This window comes from Ranitomeya variabilis, chromosome 2 (genome assembly GCF_051348905.1).
Source record: "Ranitomeya variabilis isolate aRanVar5 chromosome 2, aRanVar5.hap1, whole genome shotgun sequence".
Classification (NCBI taxonomy): domain Eukaryota; kingdom Metazoa; phylum Chordata; class Amphibia; order Anura; family Dendrobatidae; genus Ranitomeya; species Ranitomeya variabilis.
The window spans coordinates 580170622-580193644 of record NC_135233.1 but is presented as its reverse complement, the minus strand read 5'-3'; positions in this window follow the sequence as shown (position 1 = coordinate 580193644).

The following is a 23023-nucleotide window of genomic DNA, read 5'->3' as shown; positions in this document are numbered from 1 at the left end:
TACTGAAGGCTTCAGGATCCTCAGTCCGGAATACGGTTAACCGGGCTATCTGAGTCCGGCCGGTCCGATGGCACCTCCAGAGTTCCCTTTGCAGGTGGAAATCTGTGCCTACCTTCTAGCGCTTGTGTGTTGTGGTCCTTCCCTGCTGTGCTTACGGGAGAGTCCCCACAACTGTTGTGTCTGTGTCTGAAGTTCCCTCACAACTCGATTATGATGTTCTTCGTCCCCCCCGATGATATGGCTAGGACGCACCCATATGACGGGTAGGCTCGGAGCTCTTCCGGGACCCTAGAGTCGCCCCTCTCCAAATGTTGCTCCCTATGTCTTCTTAGGTGATTTGAATGAGACAGCCCGCCTATAACTGACTGTCCTGCCGTAGGTTTGAAGTAAGGCCTGGAGCTCAATACTTCCTCGGCGTTTCCGGCCACCGGCTACGCGCCTCATCGTAGGATGTTGCCTCGTCTTACAGCACGACTCCTACTGGTATTTCTCCTTGTTGCGTTGATCTCGTTTCTCACTCAGCACAATAAACCTCGCTTCTTGACCTTTCTTGGTGTACCGCCGCGATGAAGTGCAGGCGCGGTCCCGTAACGTTCTTTCTGTTCGCTAGGCCTGTCAGGATCCCACCGCTGACACGGACCCCCCTGAATCTTCCCCTGCAACACCCTCTGCCACAGGATGTTGCCTGGTTCCAACCCAGTCAGCTTCTGACTAACTTCCGATCTAACCCCCAGTTTTACCAGATTGTGAGGAGTGGCCTAATACATAGCCCTTAGCTCCCCCTGGAGGCCAGACTGTGAAGTGTATTGGTGTTTGTAATACCTGGTCAGGTGAACTCCTTCAGTGCCATCAGACGTACCATAGCCCCCCTTAGCGGCGGAGCATCAGTACTGCAACGACCAGGACTCTGGGGCACTGCACACACATCCAGAGAATACGAATGGTGAATGTCATAAATTGCTGATTGGGCCTCAGCACTTGCTCGGGTTACTTAGGTGCTGACGTTGGCCCTGGCTCCAGACCATTTATTCTCAAAGTTGTTAGTAATTAAGAGGTCAGACCCTCACCAGTCATAAAATAATGGCATATCTTAGCAATAGGAATATTGTCCAAAACTATCATGCAGAGATTAATGTGATGAAGGCTCATCTGGGGAGGTTGATTTTCTTAGACATATGTCTTGGTATGCAGCATGGACCTGAGGCTATGGTGCAGCAGGGCTGGTCTTTGTTGGACGATACATGGATCAGCAAAGATCAGGAGAGCAGGTTATGCAGGTGTCAGACCTCCAAATGGAGCATGCAGCACAGAGGCAGTAGAATACACATAGTATAAGAAATTGGCATTTTCCAGCAGTGAATTCACAGGAATGTAGTCTGGTATCTTCTGACAGGGAAATGCTTAAACAACAATGCAATACAGACATAAATGCAGTCTAGTATCTTCCAGCAGGGTAATGGTTAAATGCAGCAATGTTACAGATGTAGCAGAAAAGTAAATGTAGTTTGGCATCTCCCAGCAGGGTAATAGTTAATAGCAGCAATATATCAGAGACATAAATGCAGTCTGGTATTTTCCAGTAGAGTAATGGTTAATAGCAGTATTTTAATAGAGAAGTAAATGCATTATGGTATCTTCCAGCAGTGTAATGAATAATAGCAGCAATGTAGCTTATGTAACAGAAAAATAAATGCAGTCTGGTATCTTCCAGCAGAGCAATGGTTAAAATCAGTGATGTAACAGAGAAGTACATGCCGACCGATATCATGCAAGAAGTCAATGATTCATCACAGGAATTAAATTAAGTATAGGCAAAGTGGAGATTCACTTGAAAAGATGCATTACCTTGATTACAGAGGCCTGGTGTGAACAGTTGTGAAAAGTTGGTAACTTGCTGAGAGGTTGGTGTGGACAAGCTGAACTGAGCTTGGACATTTCTCTGGTTTAAGCATTTAGGCAGAAGCAGCAGAGGAAATGACAGACATCTGGCTGGAGCTGGACTAAGTGAAGTAGCAGCAAACTCCTGACAAACTTGAGGCAACTGAAACAATGCTTAAAAAGCCTAGGGTAATGTTGCCAGAGGAGGTTTGTTAGGTTACTTGAGAAGCCAGGTATTGGTCTACTGCAAAAAATTTTGGCCATTGGAAAAAGGAGCCAGGGCCAGCTCTTATGTAGGCTAGTAACATCATGGACTGAGGGCACATTCTGAAACATCGTTTGGGCAAATATCCGGTCCCAACCCTGAGTATAAATATGCATAGCCTTACAATTTATTATCATCCTATGTGAGATATTTTTAATTCAGATGCATAACTTTTAACATTTTAAGCTGAATTTATGGTTGTTTGTTCCTTATTTATTTTGCTTATTCTTTGGTGTTTTTATAAAAATTACAATAATATATTTTAATGTCAATTTAAAAAAGCGAGAAATGCCTTAAAAAAGAACAGATTAGGTTTTGACAATAGATTATAATCAGTAATTGAACAACTTGTGTGCACTATATCTTTACATCAGTCCATCAAACATAGGATCATGCTGGTTCACGCCCTGATAGTTATCAATGCCCTTTCACATTGAGGGTCAATGGCTGGTGGTGATTTAGACTCGAAAAAGGAAACGTATGTTCCCAATCCACATCCATACATATATCCTTTGGGAAATGTCACCTGTGGGGGTCACAGCCTGAGCTATAAAAAAAAATCCACCTGTGTTATAAAAAAAAACCCTACCACCTGGATGTAGGAGTAGACAACATACAGTTCTAGGCTTGGGAGGCTCATTTGTAGGGGAGTTATAGTTCATTAGAAAGACATCAGGGAATCATCATATGAATCTAATGTGTAAATCTTTCATCTGGATGAACATAACAGCAATAGCCAGGATGACCCTCTTGAGTCTGAAGCGAAGTCTCAACCATATTCCCAGGAGACGAACACAACACTCGCATTATATAAACTATTCTCAAAATGCGTCTGTCATCAGAGAGTGTAGACAAAAGCCACGGTGTAGACAGCAGAGACCGTGGCTGCCGCATATTTCACTCTGCAGCTAATGAGGGCACTAGGATTGGAACGGAAGACCATGCTCTTGTTTCCCCTTTCATTATCGAATGTGTCGAGTAGGAAGCAGCTGCCTTCCTGCCTATGAAGAGGAGGACTATTGTGTAACGCTCAGTGAGTAAACACACTCACACTCAGCAGGTCCATGGCGAAGGGTGGGGAGGACGGTAATTAGAGGTGGCAATTAATGAGAAGAGGTACAGATCCTGCCGTATGAAATAATAAATATTCTGGAAGATTGTACAAGAAATGTCAGAATGGTAGAAAATTATTACTAGTTTCCAAACATGAAAAATTTCGAAAAGACTGAAATAAACTGATAAATGTATTCTTTTTATATAATAATAACAATAATGTTATTATTAAGAAGAAATACAAAAATATTAGCAATAACATTTTTTATAAATAATAACAATGAAGCAATTGTTCCACAAACTTAATATTTAGCATATTGTTTTCAGTTGACATTTATAAATCCATTTTATGTATTTTTCTTAATATTATAATTCATATTAAAAATGCATATTCATTAAAATAAAGAATAATAAATATATGTGCCAGATTATCAAATGTTCTGGATTTTCAAATGGCCATACAAAAGTGTATCAGATTAATTTACGTGACAAGCATAGATCAGATTTAGATTGCAGATAGACAAATAAAATATAGATTTACTAGATATATAAGTGATTCTAACTAAATTAGAATATCATCAAAAAGTTAATTTATTTCAGTTCTCCAATACAAAAAGTGAAACTCATATATTATATAGAGACATTACAAACAGAGTGATCTATTTCAAGTGTTTATTTCTGTTAATATTGATGATTATGGCTTACAGCCATTGAAAACCCAAAAGTCATAATCTCAGTAAATTAGAATACTTTATAACACCAGCTTGAAAAATGATTTTAAAATCAGAAATGTTGGCCTACTGAAATGTATTTTCAGTAAATGCACAGAATACTTGGTCGGGGCTTCTTTTGCATCAATTACTGCATCAATGCGGTGTGGCATGGAGGCGATCAGCTTGTGGCACTGCTGAGGTGTTATTGAAGCCCAGGTTGCTTTGATAGCAGCCTTCAGCCCAGAAAAATTAAACCATCACACAGGGCCGCTGCTCAAGAGGAATGTTGATCTGGTATACAGAAGAGCTCCACCAATACATCAAAGTGGTGATGAGAGGAGACAGCCACATATGGATCAGAATCAGCAACTCCATCCTCATTTCTCAGTTAATATGTGCTCTGCGCCACCTACATCCCACCACCCTACTTCAATCCAGACCGCTTTGAGATCTTACAAAGAGAAGCCGCCCATTATAAGGCAAATTTCTCATCTTTGGAGACCTCAGAGCAAGAACTGAGAGAGAAAAAGACTTTTTGTCCACGGATGGAAACACCACACGGAGAGAAACAGCTAGGACTGTACAGCACAGTCAACAGAAGTGGCAAAAAGCTCCTGAACTTATGTAGAAGTTTAGGACTTTATATTCTTAATGGTCCTGTAAGGTGGTTGACTAAAGCCATGAAATATGTTATGTATATTCAATGTTTATTTATGTCCATTGTATGATTTTCTGTATGCGTTGCAGTATTGTAATGTATGGTTTCTAATATTTATTAGGGAGAACGTAGTACCCTAGTTGGCCCACTAGATAGGAGTGGAGTGATACTCAGCTTGTAAATAGTTAAGTGGGAGGAGCTAACCGCCGTTAACCTGGGAAACATGTGGAATTTGAATCAGTTGGGCAAGAGCGCCCTGACAGGGCAGTTGGCTCCATAACGTTGAAGATAAGAGCCCAGTCATACAGTGTTCTGGGTCAGGGCCTCATCAGGGAGTAACACCAGGAGAAGTGCTGACAGTGCAGAATAAGTGGGTCTGCAGTTGCCAGAAGAAGACTAAGCAGTATGGGCAGGTCACTCAGAATATGGCGGATTGTTATGTAGGTGGATGTACTCGAGACCGGGGTGAAATGGCTTAGAGGTTCCCTTACTGAAGCAGGACTGAGCAGAGATGACGCTGAGAGACCAGAGAACCCGGTATGTCCCGGAAGCATGCTTAGTGGCAGAGAAGGGAAGACAGGGACAGAAGAGAAATTGCCTAATGTCCACCCTGATGCTGATGATGGAAAGAATATGTATGCACTGTGTACCAGAAGGAGTAAAGTTAATAGTTCAAGCATTGAACTGGATTGTGACTCTGTTTATTCTTCATCTTCTGAGGAGTACGTGTAGTGCAGTGCTGAAAGCCCTGAGAGGGAGCTGGAGAGCGTGACTGGTAACGGAACGGAGACCTGTGATTTGTATGTGATAGAAGGTCAGGGTGTGCAAGAGACTTTTACCTCAGCCACGACTACCGCCCTGGCGCTCCCTCACAGTAGCACCAAGGAAGACTCTCTAGGAAGGTGTACTCTAAACTCCCATGTAGGAAGGAGTGTAGCAGATTAAGCCATTACCTATATATTTATATCTACCAAACTTAACCAACTTCAACATGCTCTCCAAGACAACGTCTTCTGGAAACTATGGGACCACATGGGCACAAAAACCAAGAAAAACAACATACATATCCATAACGGCAACATCTGGCTCCAGTACTTCTCTATAAAGACATCCCGAAGGAAGCACTAAGCCACCAACAGAAAAACACGACAGCAAAACTAAAGGCAATGGAGGGACATTGCAGACATTTCTAAAACTCTCTGGATACACCAATTACATTACAGGAAGTTACAGAAAGAACCTCTTCCATAAGGTGTAGAAAAGCCAGTGGCTTGAATGGAATCCCACCAGAAATGCTGAAGCACAGCCCATCAGAAATACAGACAGCAATGGTTAAACTGTTCAATATGAGTGTGGCTACTTCTCTTATACCTGGAACCAAGACCTCATCACACCCATCCACAAGAGTGGAGACAGGTATGACCCTACCAACTACAGAGGCATATGTGTCAGCAGCAACCTGGGGAAACTGTTCAACAGCATCCTGAACAATAGGATCCTCAGTTTCCTCACCGAGCACAACATCCTCAGCAAAAGCCAAGTGTTCATGCCAAACCAGAGTTCATGCCAAACCACCACACTACTGACCACATCTACTCCCTGCACAGCCTCATTCAGAGCCATGTCCGCAACACAAAGAAGATGGGAGGCCCCGGACCGCGATGCCCATCGGATCGGACCGCCCCCCCAGGTGAGTATAATCTAACCTCTTTTTCTCCTCTTTCAGGATACATCGGGGGCTTATCTACAGCAGTCCAGAATGCTGTAGATAAGCCCCTGATGCCGATGGGCTTAGCTCATCTTCGATTTTGGGGGTGACAGGTTCCCTTTAAAGCAGAGTCACAGACAGGGCTTCGGCCTTATTCCAATGCTCTTCAGCATTTACATTAATGATCCTACAAGAACAAGGAAGCCTTTGTCAGATATAAAAATATATAGTCTTTAGTTTACAAATACCAGTGCCATAAATCTAGGCCAATAGTGAGTTATTTACATTAATGAGCTGGCCACCGCTCTGGAATTTTCCGCTGCACCAGGTCTCAGACTCCATGAGGCCCAGGTAAAATTCTTGCTGTATGCTGATGACTAGGGTTGAGCGAAACGGGTCGATCATTTTCAAAAGTCGCCGACTTTTGGCTAAGTCGGCGTCTCATGAAACCCGATCCGACCCCTGTGCTTGTCGGCCATGCGGTACGCGACTTTCGCGCCAAAGTCGCGTTTCAATGACGCGAAAAGCGCCATTTCTCAGCCAATGAAGGTGAACGCAGAGTGTGGGCAGCGTGATGACATAGATCCTGGTCCCCACCATCTTAGAGAAGGGCATTGCAGTGATTGGCTTGCTGTCTGCGGCGTCACAGGGGCTATAAAGGGGCGTTCCCGCCGACCGCCATCTTACTGCTGCTGATCTGAGCTTAGGGAGAGGTTGCTGCCGCTTCGTCAGAAGCAGGGAGAGCGTTAGGCAGGGTCCACTAACCACCAAACCGCTTGTGCTGCAGCGATTTCCACTGTCCAACACCACCTTCGGTGTGCAGGGACTGTGGAAGCTATTTTTTTTTTTTTTTCCCCTCAGCGCTGTAGCTCATTGGGCTGCCCTAGAAGGCTCCGTGATAGCTGTATTGCTGTGTGTACGCCACTGTGGAAACCAACTGCTTTTTTCAAAGCACATATCCTCTTGTTCCTTCCTTTCTGCACAGCTATCTTTTTTGTTTGTCCACACTTTTTATTTAATTTGTGCATCAGTCCACTCCTATTGCTGCCTGCCATACCTGGCTTACATTACTGCAGGGAGATAGTAATTGTAGGACAGTTTTTTTTTTTTTTTTTTTTTTTTTTTGTGGGAGATTAAGATTGGCATTTCTGCTACAGTGCCATCCCTGTGTGTGCCATCTCTCACTGAGTGGGCCATAGAAAGCCTATTTATTTTTTCCGTGATTTGTGTTCTAAAATCTACCTCAACACAAAAACACTACATCAATCAGTGGGAGAAAAATATTGGCCTCAGTCAGGGCTTGTGTGCCACTGCTGTGTGTGCTATCTCTCATTCAGTGGGCTATAGCAAGCCTATTTTTTTTTTTTTTTTTTAATATTATTTGGTTTCTAAAGTCTCCCTGAAAAAAAAAAAAAACCTAAAAAAACAGTGGGAGAGTAATATTGCCCTTTCAGCTTGTGTGCCAGTCTTGACTCCTGGGTGTGCCACCTCTCTCCCTCTCATTCAGTGGGCCATAGAAAGCCTATTTATTTTTTTTAAAAAATATTATTGGGTTTCTAAAGTCTCCCTGAAAAAACAAAAAATACATAAAAAAACAGTGGGAGAGTAATATTGCCCTTTCAGCTTGTGTGCCAGTCTTGACTCCTGGGTGTGCCACCTCTCTCCCTTTCATTCAGTGGGCCATAGAAAGCCTATTTATTTTTTCCGTGATTTGTGTTCTAAATTCTACCTCAACACAAAAACACTACATCAATCAGTGGGAGAAAAATATTGGCCTCAGTCAGGGCTTGTGTGCCACTGCTGTGTGTGCTATCTCTCATTCAGTGGGCTATAGCAAGCCTATTTTTTTTTTTTTTTTTTTTTTTTTTAATATTATTTGGTTTCTAAAGTCTCCCTGAAAAAAAAAAAAAAACCTAAAAAAACAGTGGGAGAGTAATATTGCCCTTTCAGCTTGTGTGCCAGTCTTGACTCCTGGGTGTGCCACCTCTCTCCCTCTCATTCAGTGGGCCATAGAAAGCCTATTTATTTTTTTTTTTTAATATTATTTGGTTTCTAATTCTCCCTGAAAAAAAAAAAAAAACCTAAAAAAACAGTGGGAGAATAATATTGCCCTTTCAGCTTGTGTGCCAGTCTTGACTCCTGGGTGTGCCACCTCTCTCCCTCTCATTCAGCGGGCCATAGAAAGCCTATTTATTTTTTTTAAAAAATATTATTGGGTTTCTAAAGTCTCCCTGAAAAAACAAAAAATACATAAAAAAACAGTGGGAGAGTAATATTGCCCTTTCAGCTTGTGTGCCAGTCTTGACTCCTGGGTGTGCCACCTCTCTCCCTTTCATTCAGTGGGCCATAGAAAGCCTATTTATTTTTTTTTTTAAATATTATTGGGTTTCTAAAGTCTCCCTGAAAAAAAAAAAAAAACCTAAAAAAACAGTGGGAGAGTAATATTGCCCTTTCAGCTTGTGTGCCAGTCTTGACTCCTGGGTGTGCCACCTCTCTCCCTCTCATTCAGTGGGCCATAGAAAGCCTATTTATTTTTTTTTTAAAATATTATTGGGTTTCTAAAGTCTCCCTGAAAAAAAAAAAAAAAACCTAAAAAAACAGTGGGAGAGTAATATTGCCCTTTCAGCTTGTGTGCCAGTCTTGACTCCTGGGTGTGCCACCTCTCTCCCTCTCATTCAGTGGGCCATAGAAAGCCTATTTATTTTTTTTTTTAAATATTATTGGGTTTCTAAAGTCTCCCTGAAAAAACAAAAAATACATAAAAAAACAGTGGGAGAGTAATATTGCCCTTTCAGCTTGTGTGCCAGTCTTGACTCCTGGGTGTGCCACCTCTCTCCCTTTCATTCAGTGGGCCATAGAAAGCCTATTTATTTTTTCCGTGATTTGTGTTCTAAATTCTACCTCAACACAAAAACACTACATCAATCAGTGGGAGAAAAATATTGGCCTCAGTCAGGGCTTGTGTGCCACTGCTGTGTGTGCTATCTCTCATTCAGTGGGCTATAGCAAGCCTATTTTTTTTTTTTTTTTTTTTTTATATTATTTGGTTTCTAAAGTCTCCCTGAAAAAAAAAAAAAAACCTAAAAAAACAGTGGGAGAGTAATATTGCCCTTTCAGCTTGTGTGCCAGTCTTGACTCCTGGGTGTGCCACCTCTCTCCCTCTCATTCAGTGGGCCATAGAAAGCCTATTTATTTTTTTTTTTAAATATTATTGGGTTTCTAAAGTCTCCCTGAAAAAACAAAAAATACATAAAAAAACAGTGGGAGAGTAATATTGCCCTTTCAGCTTGTGTGCCAGTCTTGACTCCTGGGTGTGCCACCTCTCTCCCTTTCATTCAGTGGGCCATAGAAAGCCTATTTATTTTTTTTTTAAAATATTATTGGGTTTCTAAAGTCTCCCTGAAAAAAAAAAAAAAACCTAAAAAAACAGTGGGAGAGTAATATTGCCCTTTCAGCTTGTGTGCCAGTCTTGACTCCTGGGTGTGCCACCTCTCTCCCTCTCATTCAGCGGGCCATAGAAAGCCTATTTATTTTTTTTTAAAAATATTATTGGGTTTCTAAAGTCTCCCTGAAAAAACAAAAAATACATAAAAAAACAGTGGGAGAGTAATATTGCCCTTTCAGCTTGTGTGCCAGTCTTGACTCCTGGGTGTGCCACCTCTCTCCCTTTCATTCAGTGGGCCATAGAAAGCCTATTTATTTTTTTTTTTAAATATTATTGGGTTTCTAAAGTCTCCCTGAAAAAAAAAAAAAAACCTAAAAAAACAGTGGGAGAGTAATATTGCCCTTTCAGCTTGTGTGCCAGTCTTGACTCCTGGGTGTGCCACCTCTCTCCCTCTCATTCAGTGGGCCATAGAAAGCCTATTTATTTTTTTTTTAAAATATTATTGGGTTTCTAAAGTCTCCCTGAAAAAAAAAAAAAAAACCTAAAAAAACAGTGGGAGAGTAATATTGCCCTTTCAGCTTGTGTGCCAGTCTTGACTCCTGGGTGTGCCACCTCTCTCCCTCTCATTCAGTGGGCCATAGAAAGCCTATTTATTTTTTTTTTTAAATATTATTGGGTTTCTAAAGTCTCCCTGAAAAAACAAAAAATACATAAAAAAACAGTGGGAGAGTAATATTGCCCTTTCAGCTTGTGTGCCAGTCTTGACTCCTGGGTGTGCCACCTCTCTCCCTTTCATTCAGTGGGCCATAGAAAGCCTATTTATTTTTTCCGTGATTTGTGTTCTAAATTCTACCTCAACACAAAAACACTACATCAATCAGTGGGAGAAAAATATTGGCCTCAGTCAGGGCTTGTGTGCCACTGCTGTGTGTGCTATCTCTCATTCAGTGGGCTATAGCAAGCCTATTTTTTTTTTTTTTTTTTTTTTATATTATTTGGTTTCTAAAGTCTCCCTGAAAAAAAAAAAAAAACCTAAAAAAACAGTGGGAGAGTAATATTGCCCTTTCAGCTTGTGTGCCAGTCTTGACTCCTGGGTGTGCCACCTCTCTCCCTCTCATTCAGTGGGCCATAGAAAGCCTATTTATTTTTTTTTTTAAATATTATTGGGTTTCTAAAGTCTCCCTGAAAAAACAAAAAATACATAAAAAAACAGTGGGAGAGTAATATTGCCCTTTCAGCTTGTGTGCCAGTCTTGACTCCTGGGTGTGCCACCTCTCTCCCTTTCATTCAGTGGGCCATAGAAAGCCTATTTATTTTTTTTTTTAAATATTATTGGGTTTCTAAAGTCTCCCTGAAAAAAAAAAAAAAACCTAAAAAAACAGTGGGAGAGTAATATTGCCCTTTCAGCTTGTGTGCCAGTCTTGACTCCTGGGTGTGCCACCTCTCTCCCTCTCATTCAGTGGGCCATAGAAAGCCTATTTATTTTTTTTTTAAAATATTATTGGGTTTCTAAAGTCTCCCTGAAAAAACAAAAAATACATAAAAAAACAGTGGGAGAGTAATATTGCCCTCTCAGCTTGTGTGCCAGTCTTGACTCCTGGGTGTGCCACCTCTCTCTCTCTAATTGTGGGCCATAGAAAGCCTTTTTTTTTTTTTTTTTAATATTATTTGGTTTCTAAAGTCTCCCTGAGAAAAAAAAAAAAATAAATTAGGTGGGAGATTAATATTGACATTAGTGCTTGAGTGACAGTCCTGCGTGTGTGTCATCTCTGTGATTTTGTGCCACAGAAAACAGAGTGTGTAACATTGTGCCTGATTTTCCTTGTGGTCTCACCAACCTGTTAAGGGATATTGAAATCATACTGAAGTTATAGCTCACCGTGTAAGTTGTTTGACAGCAACAAATAAAGTTACTTTGGTTAAGATTTTAAAACAATGAGGAAGTCTGGTGCAAGAGGTCGTCGTGGGCGTTCATTGTCAGCTGGTAATGATGGTAGTGGTAGAGGAGCATCAGGTGGTCGTGGGGATAAAAATATTCCACCTAAGTCTGGAGCTGTGGAGCCAGTTTCGTCGTCAGGCTACACAAGGCCTCGAACGCTCTCTTTTCTGGGAGTAGGAAAACCGCTTTTAAAGGCGGAGCAGCAACAGCAAGTTTTGGCTTACATTGCAGACTCAGCCTCTAGCTCTTTTGCCTCCTCTTCCGAAACTGGTAAATGTAAAAGCAGCGCGTCGCTTGTGGATGTTCACGGTCAGGGACAAGTCGCTTCCTTGTCCTCCTCAGCAAAAACTACAACAAGAGAGAAGGATGCAGCAGGCGACACAACGGGTCACTCCATGGAGCTCTTTACACATACCGTCCCTGGCTTAGAAAGTGAAACATTTAACAGGCCATGCCCATTACAAGTATATTCTGACATGGAGTGCACTGATGCACAGCCACAGCCAGAGTACTATGCTGCTCCTTTGACTCAGACCACCACATTGCCCTCTCAGGGTACAGATCCACAATCAGACCCTGATGAGACTATGTTGCCCCGCCACGAACGCTATACCACCGACCGACACAGTGACACAGACGAAGTTGCACACGAGCTCGAAGAGGAGGTAATAGATGACCCAGTTATTGACCCCGATTGGCAGCCATTGGGGGAACAGGGTGCAGGCGGCAGTAGTTCAGAAGCGGAGGTGGAGGAGGGGCCGCAGCAGGCATCAACATCGCAACAGGTTACATCTGCCGGGCCCGTATCTGGCCCAAAACGCGTGTCAAAGCCAAAACCTGTTGGAGCACAGCGTTGCCATCCGGTTAAAGCTCAGTCTGCAATCCCTGAAAAGGGATCCGAGTCTAGGAAGAGTGCAGTCTGGCATTTTTTTAAACAACATCCAACTGATCAGCGCAAAGTCATCTGTCAAAAATGTTCAACTAGCTTAAGCAGAGGTCAGAATCTGAAAAGTCTAAATACTAGTTGCATGCATAGACACTTAACCACCATGCATTTTCAAGCCTGGACTAACTACCAAACGTCCCTCAAGGTTGTAGCACCCTCGGCCAATGAAGCTAGTCAGCAACGCAACATCCCTTCCGTCACTGTAAGGCCACCATTTTCCGCACCACAGGCAGTATCTGTGCAGGTTTCTTTGCCAGCCAAAAGCAGTCAGGGTCAGGGAATCACCAGTTTTGTAGGAGGAAATATTGCATCTAGGGCACCGGCGGAAACAATACCGTCTCCAACCGTCTCTCAGTCTGCCATGTACACCGGCACACCCGAAAGTTCCACGATCTCCAGCTCTCCAGTCCAGCTCACCCTACATGAGACTCTGGTTAGAAAAAGGAAGTACTTATCCTCGCATCCGCGTACACAGGGTTTTAACGCCCACATAGCTAGACTAATCTCGTTAGAGATGATGCCCTACCGGTTAGTTGAAAGCGAAGCTTTCAAAGCCCTGATGGAGTACGCTGAACCACGATACGAGCTACCCAGTCGACACTTTTTTTCCAGAAAAGCCATCCCAGCCCTGCACCAGCATGTTAAACAGCGCATCGTCCATGCACTCAGGCAATCTGTGAGTACAAAGGTGCACCTGACTACAGATGCATGGACCAGTAGGCATGGCCAGGGACGTTATGTGTCCATCACGGCACACTGGGTGAATGTGGTGGATGCAGGGTCCACAGGCGACATCAATTTAGGGACAGTTGTGCCTAGCCCACGGTCTAGGAAACAGTTGGCTGTAGGCGTTCGCACCCCCTCCTCCTCCTCCTCCTCGTCCTCCTGCAGAAGCTACAGCTCTTCCACAGAACGCAGTCTGCCAACCACTCCATCGGCAGATGACACTGTTGCACACCAGTTGTCCCATTATGGGCCAGCTACTGCCAAGCGTCAGCAGGCTGTATTGGCTATGAAGTGCTTGGGCGACAATAGACACACCGCGGAAGTTCTGTCCGAGTTCTTGCAACAAGAAACGCAGTCGTGGCTGGGCACAGTAGATCTTGAGGCAGGCAAGGTAGTGAGTGATAACGGAAGGAATTTCATGGCTGCCATCTCCCTTTCCCAACTGAAACACATTCCTTGCCTGGCTCACACCTTAAACCTGGTGGTGCAGTGCTTATTGAAAACTTATCCTGGGTTCTCCGACCTGCTCCTCAAAGTGCGTGCACTTTGCTCACATATCCGACGTTCGCCTGTACACGCCAGCCGTATGCAGACCTATCAGCGGTCTTTGAACCTTCCCCAGCATCGCCTAATCATAGACGTTGCAACAAGGTGGAACTCAACACTGCACATGCTTCAGAGACTGTGCGAACAGAGGCGTGCTGTTATTTATTTGTGGGAGGATACACGGGCAGGCAGTAGGATGGCAGACATGGAGTTGTCAGGTGTGCAGTGGTCTAAGATACAAGACATGTGTCAAGTCCTTCAGTGCTTTGAGGAATGCACACGGCTGGTTAGTGCAGACAACGCCGTAATAAGCATGAGCATCCCCCTAATGCGTCTGCTGATGCAAAGTTTGACGCACATAAAGGAGCAGGCGTCTGCACCAGAGGAAGAGGAAAGCCTTGATGACAGTCAGCCATTGTCTGGTCAGGGCAGTGTACAGGACGAGGTAGCGGGCGAAGAGGAGGTGGAGGACGAGGAGGATGATGGGGATGAGTATATTTTTAATGCCGAACCTTTCCCGGGGGCACAGGAATTTGGTTGCGTGTCACGGCCGGGTTCTGGTTTTTTGAGGGACACAAGTGACGTAGATTTGCCTGCAACTGCCCCTCAACCAATCACAACCGGAGATTTGACAACTGGAACTTTGGCCCACATGGCGGATTATGCCTTACGTATCCTAAAAAGGGACACACGCATTACGAAAATGATGAACGATGACGATTACTGGTTGGCCTGCCTCCTTGATCCACGCTATAAAGGCAAATTGCAAAATATTATGCCACATGAGAACTTGGAACTAATATTAGCAACCAAACAATCAACTCTTGTTGACCGTTTGCTTCAGGCATTCCCAGCACACAGCGCACGTGATCGTTCTCACACGAGCTCCAGGGGGCAGCAGACTAGGAGTGTTAGGGGTGCACACATCAGAAGTGGCATTGGACAGAGGGGTTTTCTGACCAGGTTGTGGAGTGATTTTGCTATGACCGCAGACAGGACAGGTACTGCTGCATCAATTGAAAGTGACAGGAGACAACATTTGTCCAGTATGGTTACTAACTATTTTTCATCCCTTATCGATGTTCTCCCTCAACCGTCATTCCCATTTGATTACTGGGCCTCCAAATTAGACACCTGGCCAGAATTGGCAGAATATGCATTGCAGGAGCTTGCTTGCCCGGCAGCAAGTGTCCTATCAGAAAGAGTATTCAGTGCTGCAGGTTCAATATTAACCGAAAAAAGGACTCGTCTGGCTACCCAAAATGTTGACGATCTAACATTCATTAAAATGAACCACAACTGGATTTCGAAATCTTTTGCCCCACCTTGCCCGGCCGACACCTAGCTTTCCTATGAAAAGCTCTTGCCTGTGAATTACTTTTCTAATGTCTAATTTGCTGCAGCTGATTGTACAGCATACGACATGTTTACACCTCCCTAAATGGCAAAACTCCCCACACGGGGCCGTGGTATCGCGACTTGGCGCAAGCACCCGTGAGACTGCTGTTTGTCTGAAGAGGTGGGTGTGCTCGCTTTTGGTTGACGGCATTGCTACTGGGTCCCTCATAGTACAATGTAGTGTCTCTGGCGGTGGTGGTGCGCACCCAACGTCAGACACACCGTTGTAACATGAGGGGCCCTGGGGCGGTCCCGCCGGCCTCAAGAGAGTTCCCCCCTACCCCAGCTCAAAATGTGCTCTACCACGTGCAAAATTATGTCGCACAGCTCCACCAATCTTTAGTCTATTCGCTGACATCATTCAATGTCTGGCACTGACAATACAAATTTGTAGACATCTATGATGCAACTTAAAGTAGTCTGTGTCTGTGTCCTATATTGGCACCATTAAATAGTTACTGCCAAATTACTATGTCAGAAACTCAGTAGATGAGCCCACCCCTGTACCTAAGTATGCCACCTTTTTTTTTTGTTTTGGTTGTTTTGCGAGACATTAACATCTATTTATATTTTGGGAGTACTGGGACAGACACTCCTTGCACTACTCCTCCACTCACCACCAAGCTGCCTGTGTATCCATGTAACCGCTGTAAAACTGCCATGAGCCTATTGTTTGTTATTTTAGGCCTTTGATAGCCTGTCTGCGGCCCCTACTTGCAATACTCCTCCACTGACCACCAAGCTGCCTGCCCGTGTATCCATGTAACCGCTGTGAAACTGCCATGAGCCTATTGTTTGTTATTTTAGGCCTTTGATAGCCTGTCTGCGGTCCCTACTTTAAATACTCCTCCACTGACCAGACCACTGCTGCCCGTGTACCCCTGGAACCAATTATAAAGTGCCTACAGCCAGCCCATTTTTTTATGTTAGGCCTTTGAAGCCTGTCTGCGGTCCCTACTTGCAATACTCCTCCACTGACCACAATGCTGCCTGGAGTGCCTGCCTGTGTATCCATGTAACCGATGTAAAACTGCCATGACTGCCTACTGTTTGTTATTTTAGGCCTTTGATAGCCTGTCTGCAGCCCCTACTTGCAATACTCCTCCACTGACCACCAAGCTGCCTGCCCGTGTATCCATGTAACCGCTGTGAAACTGCCATGAGCCTATTGTTTGTTATGTTAGGCCTTTGATAGCCTGTCTGCGGTCCCTACTTTAAATACTCCTCCACTGACCAGACCACTGCTGCCCGTGTACCCCTGGAACCAATTATAAAGTGCCTACAGCCAGCCCATTTTCTTATGTTAGGCCTTTGAAGCCTGTCTGCGGTCCCTACTTTAAATACTCCTCCACTGACCACCAAGCTGCCTGCCCGTGTATCCATGTAACCGCTGTAAAACTGCCATGAGCCTATTGTTTGTTATTTTAGGCCTTTGATAGCCTGTCTGCGGCCCCTACTTGCAATACTCCTCCACTGACCACAATGCTGCCTGGAGTGCCTGCCTGTGTATCCATGTAACCGATGTAAAACTGCCATGACTGCCTACTGTTTGTTATTTTAGGCCTTTGATAGCCTGTCTGCAGCCCCTACTTGCAATACTCCTCCACTGACCACACCAATGCTGCCCGTGTACCCCTGGAACCTATTTAAAAGTTCATAGAGCCTAGTTATATATTTTATTTACTATTAATAAGGCCATGATGGACTACGCTGTACCACGCTACAAGCTAACCAGTCGACACTTCTTTTGCGAGAAAAGCCATCCCAACCCTCCACCAGCATGTAGAAGACCGCATTGTCCATGCACTCTGGCAATCTGTGAGTACAAAGGTGCACCTGACAACAGACGCATGGACCTGTAGGCATGGCCACGGAAGATTACGTGTCCATTACGGCGCAATGGGTTAATGTGGTGGATGCATGGTCCACAGGGGACAGCCTACTAAGTCTGTCTGCAGTCCCTAATTCAAATTGTCCTCCACTGTCTAAATCGGAACTTCCACCTTCTGGCTTTCGGCCTATAGTATCAGAAATTAAACTGCATTTGGCCTTCAACTTTGGTTAGGGCCTACTAACGGCTTCTGCCCCTCCCTGGTGTTGCCCTCAACTAAATAAAGCTGAGCTTCAACCTTCCGGCTCTCATTATGTGGTTTAAAAAAAAAAAATGGTGGTTAGGGCCTACTAACGGCTTCTGCCCCTCCCTGGTGTTGCCCTCAACTAAATAAAGCTGAGCTTCAACCTTCCGGCTCTCATTATGTGGTTTAAAAAAAAAAAATGGTGGTTAGGGCCTACTAACGGCTTCTGCCCCTCCCTGGTGTTGCCCTCAACTAAATAAAGCTGAGCTTCAACCTTCTGCTCCAAATTACCATTTTAAAAAATGCAATAGGCTTTTCAGGCCTACTAAAGGTGTCTGTCTGTGTGCCCCTCCCTGGTGTTGTCCTCAACTAAATAAAGCTGAGCTTCAACCTTCCGGCTCTCATTATGTGGTTTTAAAAAAAAAAATGGTGGTTAGGGCCTACTAACGGCTTCTGCCCCTCCCTGGTGTTGTCCTCAACTAAATAAAGCTGAGCTTCAACCTTCCGGCTCTCATTATGTGGTTTTAAAAAAAAAAATGGTGGTTAGGGCCTACTAACGGCTTCTGCCCCTCCCTGGTGTTGTCCTCAACTAAATAAAGCTGAGCTTCAACCTTCCGGCTCTCATTATGTGGTTTTAAAAAAAAAATGGTGGTTAGGGCCTACTAACGGCTTCTGCCCCTCCCTGGTGTTGCCCTCAACTAAATAAAGCTGAGCTTCAACCTTCTGCTCCAAATTACCATTTTGAAAAATGCAATAGGCTTTTCAGGCCTACAAAAGGTGTCTGTCTGTGTGCCCCTCCCTGGTGTTGTCCTCAACTAAATAAAGCTGAGCTTCAACCTTCCGGCTCTCATTATGTGGTTTTAAAAAAAAAAATGGTGGTTAGGGCCTACTAACGGCTTCTGCCCCTCCCTGGTGTTGTCCTCAACTAAATAAAGCTGAGCTTCAACCTTCCGGCTCTCATTATGTGGTTTTAAAAAAAAAAATGGTGGTTAGGGCCTACTAACGGCTTCTGCCCCTCCCTGGTGTTGTCCTCAACTAAATAAAGCTGAGCTTCAACCTTCCGGCTCTCATTATGTGGTTTTAAAAAAAAAATGGTGGTTAGGGCCTACTAACGGCTTCTGCCCCTCCCTGGTGTTGTCCTCAACTAAATAAAGCTGAGCTTCAACCTTCCGGCTCTCATTATGTGGTTTTAAAAAAAAAAATGGTGGTTAGGGCCTACTAACGGCTTCTGCCCCTCCCTGGTGTTGTCCTCAACTAAATAAAGCTGAGCTTCAACCTTCCGGCTCTCATTATGTGGTTTTAAAAAAAAAAATGGTGGTTAGGGCCTACTAACGGCTTCTGCCCCTCCCTGGTGTTGTCCTCAACTAAATAAAGCTGAGCTTCAACCTTCCGGCTCTCATTATGTGGTTTTAAAAAAAAAATGGTGGTTAGGGCCTACTAACGGCTTCTGCCCCTCCCTGGTGTTGCCCTCAACTAAATAAAGCTGAGCTTCAACCTTCTGCTCCAAATTACCATTTTGAAAAATGCAATAGGCTTTTCAGGCCTACTAAAGGTGTCTGTCTGTGTGCCCCTCCCTGGTGTTGTCCTCAACTAAATAAAGCTGAGCTTCAACCTTCCGGCTCTCATTATGTGGTTTTAAAAAAAAAATGGTGGTTAGGGCCTACTAACGGCTTCTGCCCCTCCCTGGTGTTGCCCTCAACTAAATAAAGCTGAGCTTCAACCTTCTGCTCCAAATTACCATTTTGAAAAATGCAATAGGCTTTTCAGGCCTACTAAAGGTGTCTGTCTGTGTGCCCCTCCCTGGTGTTGTCCTCAACTAAATAAAGCTGAGCTTCAACCTTCCGGCTCTCATTATGTGGTTTAAAAAAAAAAAATGGTGGTTAGGGCCTACTAACGGCTTCTGCCCCTCCCTGGTGTTGTCCTCAACTAAATAAAGCTGAGCTTCAACCTTCCGGCTCTCATTATGTGGTTTTAAAAAAAAAATGGTGGTTAGGGCCTACTAACGGCTTCTGCCCCTCCCTGGTGTTGCCCTCAACTAAATAAAGCTGAGCTTCAACCTTCTGCTCCAAATTACCATTTTGAAAAATGCAATAGGCTTTTCAGGCCTACAAAAGGTGTCTGTCTGTGTGCCCCTCCCTGGTGTTGTCCTCAACTAAATAAAGCTGAGCTTCAACCTTCCGGCTCTCATTATGTGGTTTTAAAAAAAAAAATGGTGGTTAGGGCCTACTAACGGCTTCTGCCCCTCCCTGGTGTTGTCCTCAACTAAATAAAGCTGAGCTTCAACCTTCCGGCTCTCATTATGTGGTTTTAAAAAAAAAAATGGTGGTTAGGGCCTACTAACGGCTTCTGCCCCTCCCTGGTGTTGTCCTCAACTAAATAAAGCTGAGCTTCAACCTTCCGGCTCTCATTATGTGGTTTTAAAAAAAAAATGGTGGTTAGGGCCTACTAACGGCTTCTGCCCCTCCCTGGTGTTGCCCTCAACTAAATAAAGCTGAGCTTCAACCTTCTGCTCCAAATTACCATTTTGAAAAATGCAATAGGCTTTTCAGGCCTACTAAAGGTGTCTGTCTGTGTGCCCCTCCCTGGTGTTGTCCTCAACTAAATAAAGCTGAGCTTCAACCTTCCGGCTCTCATTATGTGGTTTAAAAAAAAAAATGGTGGTTAGGGCCTACTAACGGCTTCTGCCCCTCCCTGGTGTTGTCCTCAACTAAATAAAGCTGAGCTTCAACCTTCCGGCTCTCATTATGTGGTTTTAAAAAAAAAATGGTGGTTAGGGCCTACTAACGGCTTCTGCCCCTCCCTGGTGTTGCCCTCAACTAAATAAAGCTGAGCTTCAACCTTCTGCTCCAAATTACCATTTTGAAAAATGCAATAGGCTTTTCAGGCCTACTAAAGGTGTCTGTCTGTGTGCCCCTCCCTGGTGTTGTCCTCAACTAAATAAAGCTGAGCTTCAACCTTCCGGCTCTCATTATGTGGTTTAAAAAAAAAAAATGGTGGTTAGGGCCTACTAACGGCTTCTGCCCCTCCCTGGTGTTGCCCTCAAGTAAATAAAGCTGAGCTTCAACCTTCTGCTCCAAATTACCATTTTAAAAAATGCAATAGGCTTTTCCGGCCTACTAAAGGTGTCTGCCCCTCCCTGGTGTTGTCCTCAACTGAACAAAGCTGAGCTTCCACATTCTGGCTTTCGCCCTATACTATCAGATATTAAACTGCATTTGGCCTACTAGTGTGGTTAGGCCCTTGAAACAGTGTCTGCTGCTCTTGGGTTTGCTACTCCACTGAACAAAGCAATGCCGCCTGTTTAGTCCTGTTACCAATTTTGAACTGCATGTAGCCTACTTTATTCTTTGGCCCTATATCTGTTTCCTCCTCATCCTGCCCATTGCCCAGCCACTGCTAAATGAGTCTGCTGGTACATTGACCTAGACCACTACATTCCCCTTGTACTCTACACAGCCAGAATCTGTCCCTGCTGAAAGTAAGGTTCCCCTTCCCGCATGTTATACCACCTTACACAGGGACAAAGAGGAAGGTGCAGATGAAAGTGCAGGTTCCTTCATCAGGTGGGGGGGCATACTCGTTGGCGACGTCACTGGCACAGGGCCCCTCAGAGTACGCAAAAGTGTCGCTGCTGGTGGGAGGCGCCCCCGCCATGCAAACACACCGCCGTACTTTGAGGGGCCCTGTGCCAGTGGCAATGCGAACGAGTGGGCCCCCCCCCTGCTTGCTCAGGATCACAGCACTTGCAACTTTTAAATACTTACCTTTCCCTGCAACACCGCCGTGACGTAGTCCGCATTTCCTGGGCCCACGAAAAACTTGAGCCAGCCCTACTCCCCCCACAACTTTCACCCAATTCCCTATGCCCAACTATTATTATACAGTTAATTAAGATTGGCAAGCTTCAGAAACAAGAATGGATGTTTTTGGCATTAAAATGGGCACTGTAGGTGTTTTCCTGGCCTCCACTCACTGCCGACTATGCTTCCCCATTGACTTGCATTGGGTTTCGTGTTTCGGTCGATCCCCGACTTTTAGCGATAATCGGCCGACTGCACTCGACTCGACTCTGGACAAAATCGGGTTTCCCAAAACCCTACTCGATCTTAAAAAAATGAAAGTCGCTCAACCCTACTGATGACCTACTGTTGCTGTCACCAACCGAGAAAGACCTCAAAGACAACCTGAAAATCTTGGAGAAATTAAGCTCCACATGGGCACTATCGATCAACCTAAAGAAATCCAATGTCATAGTGTTGCAGATGAGAAAGATAAGATTGGACCAGCACTCTTCATTTGTGCTAAACAATTCTTCTTTTACAGGAACAGACTAATACACCTGTCTGGGCCTGAAAATTCACCAGTCAGGGAGCTTGAAACAAGCCGCCATAGAGTCACTAAAGGACAAAACCTTCTATGCCATCTGAAGGAAACTCTACCATCTGAATCCGCCAGTGAGGGTTTGGCTAAAAATCTTTGATGCCAAAACCCCCCCCACTCTCCTGTACAGCAGTGATGTCTGTGATCCTCACTCATACCCAGACTGGTCAAAGTGGAATTCCAGCCGAACCAAAACATTCCACCTGGAATTCTGTAAGCACCTTCTCCAGGTTCATTGGAGCACCACCAACAGTGCCTGTCGGAAGGAGCTTAGCAGGTTCACTCTGCACCTAGCAGTTCTGAAGAGGGTGCTGTCATTCGCAACATAGTAGCAATTTAAGCACCCATCACCATAAAGCTCTGCTACATACAGGTGGTCCATATGAACCACCACCCCCGGAAGAGCTCCCTCAAATCAAAGCAGATCAAAACACCTATCACAGCAGCCTGGCAACAGCCAGAATCACAAAGATGGTAGATGAGGGCCAGGTGATATATTTCAGTGACTGAAGAAATGATATCATCACTTCACAAAAACTGACCATTTTACCAAAGTCTATAGAGAGACAACTGATTGATTCCATATCTGGAGAAACTTCTGAACCCCAGAAACCGCCAGATCCTGAGCCGGTATGGACTAAGTGCCCAACAATCTGGACATTGAATCCAGCCAGAGCAGACAAAGCTACAAGCCCAAGGAAGAAAGACTGTGCCCACACTGTGACCTGGAGGCGAAGGAGGATGAGACCTACTTCCTGCTACATTGCACCATATACTTAGCAGTGAGGGACACTCACTTCAGGAGACTCTCTGATCTCTAGCCGGATTTCCATGAGGAGGAAGAGAAAACATTTACCCTGTTGGAAGAAGAAGAGAGTGCAGTGGAGATAGCAGCACAGTATGTGAGCACGATGAGGAGAACAGCGCAGTATATGAGCACGGTGGAGAGAGCAGTGCAATATTTGAGCGCAGTGGAGAGAGCAGCGCAGTATTTGAGGGTGGTTGAGAGAGCATCGCAGTATGTGAGCACAGTTTGACAAAGTTACTGGTAAGGTGCAGAAGGGGAAATATGTTTAACTGCGCTAAATGGTGTCAGTGATATAAAACCCAGAGATTTTCCTTCAGCACATTAAGTGCTGCAAAGGGTTAACAGTTAATTTATGTAATGTGATGGTTTTTTCCAAACAACCATAGAGCGGGTGGAAGGTTGTCCACCTTATCTCCAACCCAGGGAGTGGTCTGGGGCTTAAATAGATGGCCTCCAGTGGCTTTCTGGGTTCAGCAGGGTGGAGAGAGGAACTCCAGCGGTTTGTGTCCTGAAGTGGTAAAACTGAACCTGGATTATCCCTGTAT